The 19,401-nt window shown below is 37.5% G+C and overlaps 1 long non-coding RNA gene across 1 annotated transcript in view; it reads left to right on the top strand.

Annotated features, from left to right (window-relative positions):
- The window catches only part of LOC129049888 (uncharacterized), a 602,992-nt gene that overhangs the window by 12,670 nt on the left and 570,921 nt on the right, over window positions 1-19,401 (top strand). The window lies entirely within an intron of this gene.

The raw sequence follows: 19,401 nt of genomic DNA on the forward strand, positions 1-19,401 counted from the left end.
ATCCCAGAAATAGAGAAGCATAAAATTGAAGGTATGACAATAGGAACTGCTTTGTTAAAATGGCCAAATCAATAAAGGTTAATGTCAAAGAACTATGCATTCTGATGAATTCTCATGGCCAAGCAGATTGATCGGTGTTTCATTTCCTTATCATTTCATTTATTTTCAAAGTTTTGAAATTGAACCGTGTGCTTCAACTGATAAAAATTATATTAACTTTGTGAGATATGAAATTCACAGCTTCTTTACATGGAGTAATGAGAAATAAATTCTATGGCTTTAAAGATGTAAAACCTATTTTAAAAGCCTTTTAAAAAGATGTAAAACCTATAAATAGCTAAACAAAGTAAAAACATTTTAAAGAAATTATATGATTTGTTTTTTATTTTTTAGCATATGTTATGTTGACTCTTAGAACAAAGGAAAAACTATCGACGTTTGTTCATCTAAAAATTTACTTCTAAACATATTCTCAATTATTAAAGAAATGCACCAATATATTAATCTTTATCAGACTATTTTACTGAAATAGAATTGATATAATGTTGTTTAATATAATCAGAAAACATAGTAGAAATACATAGTACCCTATTATATCTTATTGCCCAAGGAAGAAACTTAATAAGGAAAATTTAAAATGGCATTCAAAGAGCAAAATTCTTCATGAAACTTACTTAATTTTCTAGTAGAATGATGTTTATGTATATTTAATACAAAAGGAAATTACAAATTATTAATGGAAGGTTAAAATTGGGTATCACTATTATGATGTACAAAATGATGGCTTCCTGAAGTTGTTCATGTCCTAGTCCCCAAAATACGTGAATATGTTACATTATATAACAGAGGGTAATTGAGATTTCAGATGAATTTAAGTTTGCTAATCAGGTGACCTTAAATTCAAGAGATTATCCTGGATTATCCATGCTGGTCCAATGTGACCACAAGAGATTTTAAATGTGCAAGAAGGGAAAGAGTCATTGGCAGAGTAAATGCAATGTGAGAAAGACTGCAATGGCCATTTCTGCTTTGATGATGGAAAGGGGCCAGAAGCTAGGAAAGGCAAATAGCTTGTAGAAGCTGGAAAAAGCAAGTAAACAATTCTTTCCTAGAGCCTCCACAACAAATCCAGCCTTGCCAATATCTTGATTTTAGGCCAGTGAGACCCATTCAGACTTTTCACCTCCAGAACAGCAAGATTATAGATTTGTATTATTTAGGTCACCTAAATTTGTGGTAATTTGTTACAACGTTGTAACATGTTGGGTGATGGGTGCATCAAAATCTCAGAAATCACCATTGTCATAACAATAATTACAACAATAATAACAAAATTATTATGATAGTTGTATCAATTTCCTATCATTGTTGTAACTACAATTTTTCTGGAAATTTTAGGATTAAAATTTTGAGACCAATTAAAGGAGAAGGACCTAGCAATAGTGGTAGCCACAGTTACTGTTCGCCACATTAGCTACTTTATTAGAGTTTATGAAGTTCTTTTATGTATTTCATGGGCGCTTTATTATAATTCAGCCAAGTGGAAGTGGCCACGTTGATGTTCCTTAACAGCTAAGGAAACCGAGCCTCAGAGAGATGATGTGGCACATAAAGAGATGACACTCAGTCCCTGGACTTTCCTCTATAGATGCTGGGCTCTTTGGCCTGTGTGTTGGTACCCAGAACAGGTAGGCACAGAGGAGACTTTTAACAGACTTGAAGCTTGTTTCTATTCCCAAGGTCTCAATGACAATTTGGAGAGTTGGCAGCTACTTGGGTTTCAAACCAGCCTTAAAAGTTCTGAATGTCTTTGAATCTGCTCTTCATAAATCTTCCAGGGTTTTGTTTGTGGGTAGGTGACTACAAGGAAATTACAGTTTCTTGTGAGTTTCTATTACGACCTTGAGAAAATAGTAAACAACTTCATTTGTTTCCAGAGCTAAGAGAATCTCATACTTCAGTTGCTAGGAAAATTGAGAGAATAAATGACTTTCCTTCCTAGGGAGAGTTTCCTTTTTTCAAGTTTCATGTTTCAATTTATTTGGATAATTCATTTTATTTTAAATTTAATATTACTGAACTAATTCCATTTTTAACTTATGATTTGTATCAGTCATGGAGTAAGAAGTTCGAAGCCATTATTAAAGAATGGCAGATTGGATTCTGCCATGGAACATGGTAAGCTAGTGGGCCAGCATTGTGTAGTAATTTTAAGTGCAGAATGCTTGAGTTTTAATTCCGGGATCCCCCTTCCTAGCTGTGTGACTTTGGGCAAGCTGTTTATTTCTTTGTGCTACAAATTGTTTATCTGTAAAACAGGAGTTTTAAAAGTCATTAACTTGCTGGATTTACATGATAATTAATTGAGGTAATATATGGAAAGTTCTTAGAACAGCGCTATGTAAGTGTTAGTTATATGATTCCTGTTTAAATAATTCATTACTATTAAAAGGGAAGAGAAACCACTTTCAAAAATAGTACTGTCTAGCCTTAATATAATTAATCTGTCTGGCCCTAGCTACCACTATATCCAAGGTAAATATTTTTGCAAGTCGTAAGAAAACTAATGATTATCTGATACTCCAAAAATTTGTTTCCTAAAAAATCAAAGATTTTATCTTCAAATTGGAGCTGTTTAACCATCCATTAATGGAAACAACAACCACATGGAATTTAAAAAATGTGATAGGTAGAGCAAATTATCATTGAGTTCTTAGTAGAACGTTTTCTCCACATTTCTCTGTTGTATACACCATCAGGAGGAATAAACAATTTCCCAAAGTTGCCAAAATGTTGGCATTTTTACTGAAAACGCCTAGTCATAGTTTTGTTTTCTGCAAGTTATTTTAAAAATTGGTGACATTATTCATAAGCAAAAAGAATCATTTTATGTAGTATGTGGCATTCTATACCTGAAACAAAAACAACAACAACAGTGGAACAAATCTGCATGTAAAAAATAGGTAAAAATAAATATCTTATTAGAAATAAAATAGGCAGTGCTTTTAAGGCACATGTTCAAATAATAAGCAAAAAATAAAAATGTTATTTGATTAAAGAGATGTTTAGCTCTCAGGAAGGCAGTAGTGATTCTAAATCAATGGGATAAATATCAGCAATAACGTGATTAATAAACTATTTTTTAAATATATAATTATTTATTGGAGAAACTGGAATTCTTAATTTTAGCATTATTAATTTCTTTGTGGAAAATAGATCCTCAATTTATTTCAACATTTAAATAGAATCATATTTTTAAAGATATTTATTATTATTATTTTTTATTTCAATAGTTTTTGGGGAACAGGTAGTGTTTGGTTACATGGATAAGTTCTTTAGTGGTGATTTCTGAGATTTTGATGTACCCATGACCCTGGCAGAGTACACTGTACCCAATGTGTAGTCTTTTATCTCTCACTTGGCTTCCTTTCCACCCTTCCTCCCAAGTCCCCAAAGTCCATTGTATCATTCTTATGCCTTTGCATCCTCATAGCTTAGCTCCCACTTATAAGTGAGAACATACGATGTTTGGTTTTCCATACCTGAGTTACTTCACTTAGAATAATGGTCTCCAGTTCCATCCAGGTTACTGCAAATGCCATTATACTTTCCTTTTTATGGCTGAGTAGTATTCTATGATATATATATATATATCACATATATATCATATGTGTTATGTTAACACATAGATATACATAAGTATCTCTATATATCACATTTTCTTTATCCACTCATTCATTGATGAGCATTTGGGCTGGTTCCATATTTTCGCAATTGCAAATTGTGCTGCTATAAACATGTGTGTGCGAGTGTCTTTTTCATATAACTTCTTTTCCTTTGGGTAGACACCCAGGAGTGGGATTGCTGGATCAAATGGTAGATCTACTTTTAGTTCTTTAAGGAATCTCCATACTGTTTTCCAGTGTGCTTGTGCTAGTTTACATTCCCACCAGCAGCGTAAAAGTGTTCCCCTTTTACCACATCCATGCTAATATCTATGATTTTTTGATTTTTAAATTATGGCCATTGTTGCAGGAGTAAGGTGGTATTGCATTGTGGTTTTGATTTGCATTTACCTGATTATTAGTGATGTTGAGCATTTTTTCATATGTTTGTTGGCCATTTGTGCAACTTGAGAATTGTCTATTCAAGTCCTTAGCCCACTTTTTGATGGGATTATTTGTTTTTTTCTTGCTGATTTATTTCAGTTCCTTGTAGATTCTGGATATAAGTCCTTTGTTGGATGTATGGTTTGTGAAAATTTTCTCCCACTCTATGGGTTGTTTGTTTACTCTTCTGATTACTTCTTTTGCTGTGCAGAAGCTTTTTAGTTTAATTAGGTGCCATTTATTTATTATTGTTTTTGTTGCATTTGATTTGGATTCTTAGTCATGAACTCTTTGCCTAAGCCAGTGTTCAGAAGAGTTTTTCCAATGTTATCCTCTAGAATTTCTATGGTTTCAGGTCTTAGATTTAAGTCTTTGGTCCATCCTGAGTTGATTTTTGTCTAAGGTGAGAGATGAGGATCCAGTTTCATTCTTCCACATGTGATTTGCCAATTATCCCAGCACCTTTTGTTTAATAGGGTGTGCTTTTCCCACTTTATGCTTTTGTTTTCTTTATTGAAGATCAGTTGGCTGTAAGTATTTGGCTTAGTTTTTGGGTTCTTTATTCTGTTACATTGGTTTATGTGCCATTTTTTTATACCAGTACCATGCTATTTTGGTGACTATAGCTTTGTAGTATAGTTTGAAGTCAGGTAATGTGATGCCTCCAGATTTGTTCTTTTCACTTGGTCTTGCTTTGGCTATGTGGGCTCTTTTTTGGTTTCATATGAATTTTAGGATTGGTTTTTCTAGTTCTGTGAAGAATGATGGTGGTATTTTGATGGGAATTGCATTGAATCTGTAGATTGCTTTTGGCAGTATGGTCATTTTTTCAATGTGGATTATACCTATCCATGAGCATGGGATGTGTTTACATTTGTTTGTGTAGTTTGTGATTTCTTTCAGCAGTGTTTTGTAGTTTTCCTGGTGAAAATCTTTCCCCTTCTTGGTTAGGTATATTCCTAAGTATTTTATTTTTTGTTGCAGCTATTGTAAAATGGGTTGAGTTCTTGATTTGATTCTCAGCTTGGTTGCTGTTGGTGTGTAGCAGTGTTACTAATTTGTGTACATTGATTTTGTAGCCTGAAACTTTACTGAATTCATTTATCAGAGCTATGAGCTTTTTGGATGAGTCTTTAGGGTTTTCTGGGTATACAATCATATCATCAGTGAACAGTGACAGTTTGACTTCCTCTTTACCAATTTGGATGACCTTTATTTTTTTCTTTTGTCTAATTGCTTTGGCTAGGACTTCTAGTACTATGTTAAATAGAAGTGTGAAAGTGGGCATCCTTGTCTTGTTCCGGTTCTCAGGGAAAATGCTTTCAACTTTTCCTCATTCAGTGTAATGTTGGCTGTGTGTTTGTCATAGATGGCTTTTATTACCTTAAGGGATGTTTCTTCTATGCCAATTTTGCTGAGGGTTTTAATCATAAAGGGATACTGGATTTTGTCAAATGTTTTTTCTGTGTCTATTGAGATGATCATATGATTTTTAAAAATTCTGTTTATGTAGTTTATCACGTTTATTGACTTGCATATGTTAAACCATCCCTGTATCTGTGGTATGAAACCCACTTGATCATGGTGGATTATCTTTTAGATACGCTGTTGGATTTGGTTAGCTAGTATTTTATTGAGAAGTTTTGCATCAATGTTCATCAGGGATACAGGTCTGTAGGTTTTGTTTGTTTGTTTTTGTTATGTCCTTTCCTGTTTTGGTATTAGGGTTATACTTGCTTCATAGAATGATTTAGGGAGGATTCACTCTTTTGCTATCTTTTGGAATAGTTTCAGTAGGTTTGGTACCAATTCTTTTTTAAATATCTGATAGAATTCAGCTAGAATCCATCCGGTCCTGGATGGACTTTTTTTGTTGGCAATTTTTAAAATTACCATTTAATCTTGCTGCTTGTTCTTGATCTGTTCAGAGTTTCTATTTCTTCCTGCTTTCATCTAGAAAAATTGTATATTTCCACGAGCTTATTAATTTCCTCTAGGTTTTCTAGTTTGTGTGCCTAAAGGTATTCACAGTGGCTTTGAATGATTTTCTGTATTTCTGTGGTATTGGTTGTAGTAGCTCCCATTTCATTTCTAGTTGAGCTTATTTGGATCTTCTCTCTTCTTTTCTTTGTTAATCTTTCTAATGGTCTATTGATTTTGTTTATGTTTTCAGAGAACCAGCTTTTTAAAAATTTATATTTCGTGTTTTTTTTTGGTTTTAGCTCTGCCCAGTTATTTGTTATTTCTTTTCCTCAGCTGGGTTTGGGTTTGGTTTGTTCTTTGGTTTGAAGTCCTTTTAGCAGTACTTGTGGTGCTGGCTTGGTAGTAGCAAATTTTCTCAGCATTTGTTTGTTGGAAAAGGCTATCTTTCCTTCATTTATGAACTTAGTTTCACTGGATATAAAATTCTTCGCTCATAGTTGTTTTGTTTAAGGAGGCTAAAGATAGGATCCCAATCCCTTCTAGCTTGTAGGATTTCTACTGAGAAATCTGCTGTTGATCTTATAGGTTTTCCTTTATAGGTTACCTGATGCTTTTGCCTCATAGCTCTTAAGATTCTTTCCTTCATCTTGACTTTAGATAACCTGATGACTATGTGCCTAGGTGATGATCTTTTTGCAACAAATTTCCCTGGTCTTTTTTGAGCTTCTTGTATTTGGATGTCTAGATCTCTGGCAAGGCCAGAGTTTTCCTCGATTATTGACTCAAATAAGTTTTCCAAACTTTTAGATTTGTCTTCTTCCTCAGCAGCACCAATTATTCTTAGGTTTGATCATTTAACATAATCCCAAACTTCTTGGAGGCATTTTTCATTAAAAAATTTTTTTTTCTTTGTTGAATTGGGTTAATTCAAAAGCCTTGTCTCCATGCTCTGAAGTTCTTTCTTCTACTTGTTCAATTATATGGTTAAATCTTTACAGGGTATTTTGCATTTCTTTAAGTGTGTCTTTGATTTGCAGAAGTTGTGATTATTTTTTATTTATAATATCTCTTTATCTGGAGATTTTTTGGTCCATATCCTGTATTATTTTAAAAATTTCTTTAAATTGTTTTTCACCTTTCTGGTGCCATCTTAAGTAGCTTAATAATCCATTTTCTGAATTCTTTTTCTGGCAATTCAGAGATTTCTTCTTGGTTTGGATCCATTGCTGGTGAGCTAGTGTGATGTTTCAGGAGAGTTGTAGAACCTTGTTTTGTCATATTACCAGAATTATTTTTCTGGTTTTTTCTCATTTGGGTAGATTATGTCAGAGAAAAGATTTAGGACTCAAGGGCCACTGTCCAGATTTTTTTGTCCCATGGGGTCATCCCTTGATGTAGTCGTCTCCCCTTTCCCCTAGGGATGGGCTTCCTGAGAGCCAAGCCAGACTGCAGTGATTGTTATTGCTCTTCTGGGTCTAGCCACCCAGCAGAGCTACCAGCTTCTGGGCTGATACTGAGGAGTTTCTGCAAAGAGTCCTATGATGTGATCTGTCTTCAGGTCTGTCAGCAATGGGTGCCAGCACCTGCACTGGTGGAGGTAGCAGGAGAGTGAAGTGGACTCTCTGAGAGTCCTTGGTTGTAGTTTAATGCACTGGTTTTCTTGAATGCTGCTTATGCTAGCAGTGAGGTTGTCATGTGGACAGACTCAGGACCTCTGGTTAAGGATCTCTGGGTAGCCAGGATGTTGTAGGTGGTGGGATTAGCTGTTGTTTTCTCCTTCTTTGCAGCAGGGTTGTTCTGAGTTACTGTAATAGCTTGAGTTGGTTAGCCTCCAGCCAGTAGGTGGTGCTTTCAAGTGAGCATCAGCTGTGATAATATAGGGAGAATACAAGCTTGCCCTTAGGTCATCTGGATAAGTATTTGGGTTTCTCAGGGTTAGAGCATGGGGAGAGATGAGAAGGAAGACAAAATAAGACACTGGCTTATCAGTTGAGACAGGTTTATTGAGAGTAAACCTCAGAAGGGCTTCTGGCTGGCAGGGTCAGGAGAAAACTTTTTTTTACAGCCTGAGGCTTTTTAAAAAGGTCCTGGTGGGGGAAGTGTTCTCTGAGAGAGGTTCCTATTGGGGCTCTGAGAGAGGTTCCTTATTGCGGAGGGGTTAGGGGAGTGCTGGCTTGTTGGGACTGCTGGGGACTTTGATAAGCTTGGTTAGGGTGGTTATGCGCTGTTAAAGATATAGGTGGGGCTGACTTTTGCAGTTTGGTCAGGTGGCAATGGACAGTTCTGAGAAACTTGATACTTTAAGGTGGTGGAGTCTCGTTAAGATGGCAGTACTCTTGTCCTATCAATCCGGACTCTATGGTTAGATAAGGAGATGGGCCGGTGTACTTTTTCTGGCTACTTCCTGCTGAAAGGGGGCCGTGAGATTGTTGGTTCTGGATTGACTGGAGGAGTAGCACTATCTTCAGGTGTTCTGGGGTGGCAGCTTGTGAGATGGCTGTAATTCCGTTGGTAAGGAACATTTAACTAGGAACTGATTTGGTTTTCTTGTTGCTCCCTAATTCTTTGAACTCTTTTCTTAAGTTTTGAGTTGGCATCCCTTACCAAGCCTGACTGGTTGAGATAGAAACAGCATTCTTACCCTAGGGAGAGGCAGAGACCTCCTCTGCTGTAAGGAGGTTGAGTCCTCTCCAGTTTTAGAGGACTACTCCAGCTGGGGAGTCTAGCCGGTCTTGAATTCTTACAAGGTCCTTGGCTATATCTTCCAAGGATTCTTATAGGTCTGTGGAGAGAGCCTTAAAATATGAGAGTGAAGTGGCTAGTCCCCTAGCTTCTAAACCAATGCCTGAGCTGATGCACAAATTGAGTGGCTTCCTCCACCTTTCAGCTCTTGGCCAAAGCTATCCCTACCTACTTTTGTGCCAGGAACTGAAACCACCCACCATCCAAAGTTACAGGGCCAACACCTGGCTTTAGCGCTATAACTCAAACCAATCCCATTGTTTGGGATAAAATTCTCCATTCTTGGTGGCCCACAACTCTCCGATCAAAATTTCATTAAAGGATCCTTCTTGTACATCACTGTCCAACTGTCAAGCCCATCATCTCCCGACTCTTAACTGCCAGTGTCCTCATTCCAACCCGTTCCCTTCATAACACCCCTGTTCTTCTGGTCCAAAAACCAGATGGGTCCTACTGGCTCCTCCAGGACCTTCATCAAATCAGTTCTTCTGTCATTCCCGCACACCGAGTCGTCTTAATCCTTATACACTTCTCTCTAGAATCCCCCCTCATGCCAGCCATTTTTCAGTACTAGACCTCAAAGATGCTTTTTTTACTATATCTTTACAGCCTTCTCTTAAAATTTGTTTTACCTGAATGGATCCAGACACCAACCTCTCCCAACAGCTCACATGGACTGTCCTCCCCCAGGGTTTCAAGGACAGCCCCTATTTTTTTGGACAGGCCCTTCAAGCAAACCTCTCTAAGTGTTGCCTAACCCTAGCACCCTCCTCCAATATGTTAATGATCTACTACTCTGTTCCTCTTTGGAGGAAGTCTCCATTCAGCATACTGTTACCCTTTTAAACTCCATTGCCCTGGTAGAGGTTCCTATCAGGGAGGGGTTGGGGAGTGCTGGCTGGTTGTGACTGCTGGGGACTTTAATAAGCTTGGTTAGGGTTGTTATGCTCTGTTAAAGATACAGGAGGGGCTGATTTTGCGGTTTGGCCAGGTGGCAACAGACAGTTCTGTGAAAGGGAAACTTGATACTTTAAGATGATGGAGTCTTGTTAAGATGGCCATACTCTTGTCCTATCACTCAGGTGATGAATGGGGCCACAGAGCTCCCACAAATTTCTATGTTTTGTCTTCAGCTACCAGAGTGGGTAGAGAAAACCATCAGGTGGTGGCATATTAGGCATGTCTGAGTTAAGACTCTCCTTGGGCGGGGCTTGTTGTGGCCACTGTGGGGGATGCAGGCTGGTTCTTAGGCCAATGGAGTTATGTTCCAGGGGAGATTATGGCTGCCTCTGCTGCTTCGTACAGGTTTGCAGAGAAGTAGGTGAAAGCTGGCACTGAGAGGCTTCACTTAGCTTCCATGCAGCCAGCAAGGCTAGTCTACTTCTGCCATGCTTCCCCAAAAGCCAACAGAGCCGAATTTATATCCAGGCTTCTGATGTACAGGGCTGTGATCTTGCCCCAGGCTACCAGCCTCCCTGCTGAGAAGGCAAGCAGGGCTTTCAGGCCATGCCCCTCCTTGCCTGCCATGGCTTCTGTGCTTGACTCTGCACTTCCCATTCACTGCCCCCCTGGATTCTGCCTGGGAAAATTTGTGCTTGGTCAAAATTATTACAAAGTTCAGCTGGAAGTCTCCTTCTCCCTGTGGTCATTCCCTAGTTCCCCTGGCTGCCCTCCCCAAGGACCCCTGTGAGAAAAAGTCAGAAATGGCTTCTCTGGGTTTTTCTGGGGACTGGGAGTGCCTATAGGGTTCTTCCTGCTGCTTCTTGTACTTTTATATTTCACTCAGCTCTCTAAATTTGTTTCAGCTCTAGGTAAGGTTAAATCCTTCCTCTGTGATCTAGATTTTCAGGTTCCTCAGTGAGGATGTGTGTTGGGAGGTGGACTTTCATATTTTCACACTTTGGGCACTCACAGTTTTTGGCTGTCTCACAGAGTTTGCAGTGGCAAGCTAATTCTTTCAAAGGGTCTGTGAATCTTTCAGTTTTCCTGATATGTTCCTGTGGTGGTTCTTGGAGCAAATGTTTATTATGTGAATTTCCACATGCTGTCCTGTCCATCTGAGTGGGAGCTGCAAGTTAGTCCTGCGTCCTATCTGCCGTTTTTTGTTTTTTTTTCTTAAATATATTTTCCTCTATAACATGACTGTTTATGTCATAAAAACTGCAACATGCCAGTGGAATCTGAGTTGTAAAGAATTTGTAGCATAATAATTGCTGCTTTATTAAAATAGATAAGTACCAAAAATAGGAAAATAACCACCATAACTCACATCTTTATTATGACTTCACTTTTGAAGGATAATTTTTAACAGGGTATATATTTATAGACTGGCAGTTATTTTCCCTAAGTACTTGAACTAGTGATTTTATGTTGCTGCTACCTAAATCCTGGGACCTATAGTCTACATAACAAGGTCTTATATTGGCATTTTGGAATTTCTGCTAAGGGATTATATTGAGACTAGGACAGATCTAGTAATCAAATCAGGCTACATCTGATCATGTTTGAGACTAGTAACTTTTAAGGATTAGTATTCAGGATAAAGAACTACAAATCAATAAAGGAAAGAAACAACATGTAAAATGGGATAGCATATGAATAGGGATTTCATAGAGGAGAAAAATTGAACCTCTAATAAACATTTGAAAAGATAATAAATTCATTGATAATCAGTGATATCCAATGAGATACTATTGCGCACATATAAAATTGGCAAAAATTAAACAGATTGAGCTTATGATATATTGATAATCATGTCAAGAAATAGGGACTCTTGAATACTGCTAATGAAGATTATAAATTGATAGTAATAACTATTACAGTATTTTAGTCCATGAAAAATTTTAGTGGATAAATTGAACAAAGACTTTATTCAAAACTGTTATGATATGGAAGAGAGATTGAAGTCAACTCCACTTTAACAAAAAGTGAGAGGGATTTTAAGCTTTGAGCTGAGCTCATGGAAGAAGTTCTGGAAGGCTTTAGAGGAGAGGTTGGTCAATGTGATTAGGCCATCTCTGTTTGCTAATTGTTGCCTATTGAAGTTAGGCTCTTACCCTCCCACAGAAACCAGAATATTGGGGTGTTGCCATTCTTGATAATTACTTTTCAAACGGTATGTGGTTAGGTCCTTGAGGAAGACATTCCTGAGATGCAAAACTGGCATTCTGAGGTTATAAAACAAGAGGATTTTAAGAAGATTTACTTCTCTAAGGGGCAGAGAAATAATTTGCAATTACAAATTTTCTGAAGTAAATGCTCTACGAAAAGGGAAGTCAGGGGCCTACAGTCAGGAAGAAACCTCTCTATAATTGAGTCAAACTAAAGAGAATGTTAAGGCCATCTTGGTTTCTTTGAAGAACAATTTGGCAATATCTGGTAAGGTTAAAGATGCATACAATCAAGGACCCAGGCATTCTATTTCTAAATATATACTCTAGGGAAATTACTGCACCTGTGCACCAGGAGATATGTGCAACAAAATTCATTGTGACATTACTAGTAGCAAAAAGTTGGGGAAAGGAGAAACATTCATCAATAGGAGAATGAATGAAAGTATATTATGGAATATTTATACAATAAAATACCAATGTCAAGGAAAAAATACAAGTTCCAGAATAAAATAGGTAGTGTAATACATTTACACAAATGCTATATCTTCATGAATAAAATTATGCATAGGAATTATACCAACTTTTTTTTAAGATAGTAGCATTAGTGTAGGGGGAAGAAAAGAATGAGATTGAATTGGGTTATGTTGAGAGCTTCAATCCTCTCTACAGCATTTTATTTCTTAAAGAAAAAATTATCAGAAGCAATTATGGCCACAATTTTAGACATTTTACATAAAATAATTTAAACTTTCAAAATAGAAAATAACCTTACAACTTCCTAACTTGCTGAAGTTTAAGCTCACTGAGAGTTTAAATTGTAGTAGCTCTATAGGAAATATAAATATACAGTATTGGTCTTTGTGTATATTTTAATGTAAATGGTATCATATGTACCTATATCAGTTTCCTATGGCCACTGTAACAAATTACCACAAACTTGGTAGCTTAAGACAAGAAATAATTATTTCCTCCCAGTTTTGGGGGCCAGGAGTTCAAAATGGGTATCACTGGGCTGAAACCAAGGTATCAGCAGCACGTTGTTCTCTGAAGGCTCTATAGAAGAATCCATTCCTTTCCTCTTCTGGCTTTTGGTGGCTGCTAATATTCCTTGGGTTATGGCCACATCACTTCAGTCTTCAAGAATAGCACCTTCAAATCACTCTGTCTTCACATTGCTTTCTCTTCTGCGTGTCTGTGTCAAAATCTCCCTCTCCTCTCTCATATAATGATACTTGTGACTTTATTTAATACCTCCCAGACAATCCAGGATAATCTCTCCATCTCTTGATACTTAAGTAAGCACATATGCCAAAACCTTTTTTTCAAACAAGGTAATATTTAGAGGTTTCAGGGATTAGGAATATTTATATTTAGAACCATTATTCAGCCTATTATAGTACTTACCATCCAACTGATGTTTAAAATTTTACAATGGAAATTATGGGTGTTTTCCATCATATTAACATAAACCTTTCTCAATCAATGCCTTTGCTATAGAGCATGCCCAGGATAAGTATTATGAATTTTGATTTTCGGTTCTTAAGTTTAGAAGCAACGTTTTTATTTTTTCACTATTACAGAAATGTGGTAATGATTAGTGAAGGTGCTGCAGTGATCTGTACTATAACTTTTGTTAAATCTCATAGATATGGGATGAGTACTAGGTTTTAGTGGTGGTCAGAGGAAACATAGTTCTATCTATATGGTTTCATTTTTCTTAGTAAAGAAATGCAATTGTGTATTATTTATTTACTTTAAATAATTAAATAATAAATAAAATAAATGTTTAAATGTAGCTTGGTTTTTGACACTATTACTCATTTGAACTTTTATTATCAGTGTTTATGATGTATCTCAATCTTAATTTCTAAACTTTGAATGATTTTTTTTTGTTGAAAGATCAAAGTAACAAAACAAAACAAAAATTATAATGATAGCTTACCTGAGTTTCCGAAATTATTAAAAAGCACAGTGGTTCCAGTTCTGGCAAAGCACTACTTACATTGAACTCACTGAATTGCAACCATAATAATAGGGCATTATAGAAATCTTTTGCTAAACTAGTATGATTTTGATGCTACTGAGACTAATTTCTTAAATTAGACTATAGTAATAACAAAAATTTGAAGAGTAATTTGATGCTTTGAGAAGAATTAGTTAAATACAGCATAATCTAATCAAAGGTTGGTTATCATTGCTGAAAGTGTTAAATTTATAATTACCACTTTACACTTTATGTTAATATCTACTTAGATCTACTTTTCATCAAACTAGTTTATAAATAGCCCAAGTGCAAAATCTAAGATTAAGTCATGTTTGTTTACTTAAACTAAATATATTTAAATGAATGAGTGAACAAATTGAGAAAATTAGCATCTAAGGATCTCTAAGATATGAGCACTATCTGAAGCTGTGATTATAATGATTGTTTATTAACCAGAGGAGAGCTTTCCTAGCAAGAAATGCTCATAGTACAAACTTTCTTAGCAGTTGTATTTGACAATAAGCAGGCATGAGAAGTTTAGAACTTGAGAGTAGGCTTACAAGTAATCAATACAAATAAGTTGTGATAAGTATATTGTATTTTCTGGGCTCAGAAGATGTTTACTCTTTCTGGGTAAATTCACTTAGTATCTCAAATCAATACCAGAATTCAGATCAGGTGTCTGGAATACTATTATATTTCTACCAGAGTAAGGAATATCTCCTACAGAATTGCATTTGACTATGTTTTAGCCTTTCAGTAGTCGACCAAGGCAGTCATCTTTTGACGTGTGTGTCTGAGGTCTCCCATTTACATCCTAATTATATTTATATTAATTTTCTATAAGGATATAGCAGAATTAAATTAAGAATATAGTTTTGAAATATAATTCATGATATGAAAATCTTTTTAAAGTGGAATGTTACTTTTAAATTAAATGAGGTATGATTACCTGATCCAAAGGCAGAGCAGATGGCTGAATAAAAGCCTCCACAGATCATTCTCCCTGAAGGAACACCAATTAAACAACTATCTGCACCAAAAAGCACCTTCATCAGAACAAAAATCAGGTGAATGATTACAGTACCTGTTTTTCTCTTTTCTTTTTTTTTTTTTTGTGAGACGGAGTCTCCTTCTGTTGCCCAGGCTAGAGTGCAGTGGCGGGATCTCAGCTCACTGCAAGCTCCGCCTCCCAGGTTCATGCCATTCTCCTGCCTCAGCCTCCCGAGTAGCTGGGACTACAGGCACCCTCCAACATGCCTGGCTAATTTTTTTGTATTTTTAATAGAGATGGGGTTTTGCTGTGTTAGCCAGGATGGTCTCGATATCCTGACCTCATGATCTTCCTGCCTCGGCCTTCCAAAGTGCTGGGATTACAGGTGTGAGCCACGGCGCCCGGCCTGTTTTTGTTTTTGAGATGGAGTCTAGCTCTGTTGCCAGGCTGGAGTACAGTGGCACGATCTCGGCTCACTGCAACCTCTGCCTCCCAGGTTCAAACAATTCTCCTGCCTCAGCCTCCTGAGTAGCTGGGATTACAAGTACCCGCCACCACACCCAGCTAATTTTTGTATTTTTAGTAGAGATAGGGTTTCACCATGTTGGCCAGGATGGTCTTCATCTCCTGACCTCGTGCTGCCCTCCTTGACCTTCCAAAGTGCTGGGATTACAGGCGTGAGCCACTGTGCCCGGCCACGTGGTTTTAATTTCATATTATAGAAGGAGGCACTGAAGGGGATAGGAAAGACAGTCTTGAATTGCTGATGCCATCCTTCCCCCATCCTCTGGTAATGGCCACGTAGTGCACAGAAAGAATCCGTGTGTTTTGCAGAGAAAGAGCAAAGTGATGATGGGACTTTGCATTGGAACTCAGTGCTGCCCTGTCATAGTGGAAAGCAACCCTAGACAGAGCTCAGCCGGTGCCCATGGAGGGAGCATTTAGACCAGCCCTAGATACAGGGGACTCGCCTATCCCAACTATAAGAACCTGAGTTCTGTCAAGCCTTGTCGCTGCGGGCTAAAGTGCTCTGGAGTTCTAGATAAACTTGAAAAACAGTCTAGGCCACAAGTACTGCAATTCCTGGGGCTGTGCTGGGCTTGGAGCCAGTGGACTTGGAGGGCACAGGACCTAGCGAGATGCCAGCTGGAGTGGCCAAGTGAGTTCTTGCACCACCCTTCCTCCAACTTCAGGCAGCACAGCTCTCAGCTCCAGGAGATACTCCTTCTCTCTGTTTGAGGAGGGGAAAGGACAGAATAAAGAGGACTTTGTCTTGCAGCTGGGGTACCAGCTCAGCTACAGTAGGATAGGGTAACAGGCAGAGTCCTGAGGCCCCCATTCTAGGCCCTAGCTCCCAAATGACATTCTAGACACACCCTGGGCCAGAAGGAAACCCACTGCCTTGAAGGGAAGGACCCACTCTTAGCAGGATTCATCAACTGCTTACTGAAGAGCCCTTGGGCCCTGAAGAATCAGTGATGGTATCCAGGCAATACTTGCCTTGGTCCTGGGTGAGACTCAGATATGTGTTGGTTTCCGGTGTGACACTGCATGTTCCCAGCTATGGTGCCTACAGGGAGGGACTTCTTTTTGAGAAAAGGATAAGGAAGAATAAAGGAGATTTTGTCTTGTAGCCTAGGTACCAGCTACCAGCTTGGCTACAGTGAGGTAGAGCACCAAGGGGGCTCTTGGGATCTCTGATTTCAGGCGTTGGCTCTTGAGAAGCATTACTGGACCTGCCCTGATCCAGAGGGGAGCCCATTACCTTGCAGGGAGAGTCCCAGGCCTGGAAGCATTTACCAGTAGCTGACTGAAGAGCCCTTGTGGTTTGAATCAACATTGGCAGTATTTAGGCAAGTACTTGCTGAGGGCCTGAAGCAAGTACTTGCGGAGGGCTGTGGGGATTCACCTCTTGTGGGAAAGAGGAGGGAAGAGTGGGAAGGACTTTGTCTTATGGCTTGGGTGCTAGCACAGCTGCAGTAAAATAGAGCACTAGGTAGTTTCTTAAGGTTTCTGACTCCAGGCGCTGGCTCCCAGATGGTGTCTCTGGATCCACCCAGGACTGGGGAACTTGCTGCTTGAAAGGGAAGGACACTAGCCTGGCTGACCTTACCACCTGATGATGGTAGAGCCCCAGGAATGTGAGTGAACATGGAAGTTGTGATGGATACCCCATTTACGCTGATGTGATTATGCATCTATGCCTGTATCAAAATATCTTATTTACCCTAGAAATACATATACCTACTATGTAACAACAAAAAGTACAAGTTAAAACAAATAATTAAATGACGTATAATTTGAAAATAAAATAGATAAGTTCCAGTAACATGAAAGAAAACATCTTTGAAGAGATTGTAGTTTTTCCCATTGGTACTGCTTAATCTAGATTTTCTGCCAAAAGCAGATCTTTTTCTTTCTATCTAGAAATGCACAGAGCTATTTTAATTTGATTTATTTTGGATTAGAAAAGCCTTTATTATTCTTCATGTTATTTTATTTTATTTATTTTTTAAATTTTTTATCTTTAATTTTCATGGGTACATAGTAGTTGTACATATTTATGGGGTACATGAGATATTTTGATGCAGGCATACAATGCATAATAATCATTTCAGGATAAATGGGGTATCCATCACCTCAAGCATTTATTGTTTCTTTGTGTTACAAACATTCCAATTATACTGTTTTAGTTATTTCAAAATATACAATTATTTTTGACTGTAGTCATCCATTGTACTATGAAACACTAGATTCCATTCATTCTGTGTAACTATATTTTGCACCCATTAACCATCCCCACTTTCACCTCCTCCCCTGCTAGCCTTCCCAGCCTCTGGTAAACATCATTCCACTTTCTATCTCCATAAGTTCAATTGTTTTAATTAGTCTCCACAAATGAGTGAAAACATGTGAAAGTTGTCTTTCTGTACCTCACTTCACTTAACATCATGACCTCCACTTGCATCCATGTTGCAAATAACAGGGTCCCATTCTTTTTCTGGTTCAATAGTACTCCATGGTGTATATGCATGATATGGTTTGGTTGTGTCCCCACCCAAATCTCATCTTGAATTGTAGCTCCCATAATTCCTATATGTTGTAGGAGGGACCCACTGGGAGATAATTGAATCATGGGAGGCAGTTTTCACCTTACTGTTCTCATAGTAGTGAATAAGTCTCACAAGATCTGATGGTTTTTATAAGGGGTTTCCCCTTTCACTTGGCTTTCCTTCTGTCTTTCCTGCCATCATGTAAGACATGCCTTTCATCTTCTGCCATGATTGTGAGGCCTCCCCAGCCACGTGGAACTATGAGTCCATTAAACCTTTTTCTTTATAAATTATCCAGTCTCAAGTATATCTTTATCAGCAGCATTAGAATGGACTAATACAATGTACCACATTTTCTTTATCCACTCATCTGTTGATGGACACTTAGGTTGCTTCCAAATCTTGGCTATTGTGAAGTGCTGCAATAAGCATGGGAGTATAGATAACTAGTTGGTATACTGATTTCCTTTCTTATGGGTATATACCCAGCACTGGGATTGCTGGATCATATGATAGCTTTAGTTTTAGTTTTTTAAAGAACCTTCATACTTCTCTCCATAGTGGCTTACTAATTTATATTCCCACCAACAATGTATGAGGTTTCCCTTTACTCCACATTCTCACCAGCACTTGTTATTACCTGTCTTTTGGATAAAAGCCATTTTAACTGGGGTAAGATGATATCTCATCATGGTTTTGATTTGCATATCTCTGATGATCAATTATTTTGAGCATCTTTTCGTATACTTGTTTGCTTTTTGTATGTCTTCTTTTGAGAAATATCTATCATATCTTTTGCCCATTTAAAAATGGTGTTATTAGATTTTTCCCTATTAAGTTTTTTGAACTTATTATATATTATAGTTATTAATTCCTTGTTATATCCTCTTGCTGAATTGACCCCTTTATCATTGTGTTATAACATTCTTTGTCTTTTTTTATAGTTTTTGTCTTGAAATCTATTTTGTCTTATATAAGTATAGTTACTCCTCTCTTTTTTGGTTTCCTTTGGCATGGAATATTTTTTTCCATCCCTTTATTTTCAGTATATGTGTGTCTTTATAGGTGATGTGTGTTTCTTATAGGCAATATATTGTTGGGTCTTGTTTTGTAATCCATTCAGCCACTCTACATCTTTTGATTGGAGAGGTTAGTCCATTTACATTCAACATGATTATTTATAAGTAAGGACTTACTATTGCCATTTTGTTATTTGTTTTCTGGTTGTTTGGTGGTCTTTTCTTCCTTTCTTCTTTCCTGTAGTTTGACTTTATTGTTACTTTATGGTATTATATCCCTTTAACTTTAGATAAAAAATATACCACCAAATTATTTTCATTTCTTCTTTTAAAGTGAGATTAAGCTTCAATTCCTTAGCAAGATTCTTCAAATGATTAACTGCACTCAAGAGAATTTATTGAGTACTCGCTTTGTTTAAGGGGAAAGTATTGGGTGACAGAAGAGAGGACAAAGTAGAAGACGT

This window comes from Pongo abelii, chromosome 15 (assembly GCF_028885655.2).
Source record: "Pongo abelii isolate AG06213 chromosome 15, NHGRI_mPonAbe1-v2.0_pri, whole genome shotgun sequence".
Lineage (NCBI taxonomy): Eukaryota > Metazoa > Chordata > Mammalia > Primates > Hominidae > Pongo > Pongo abelii.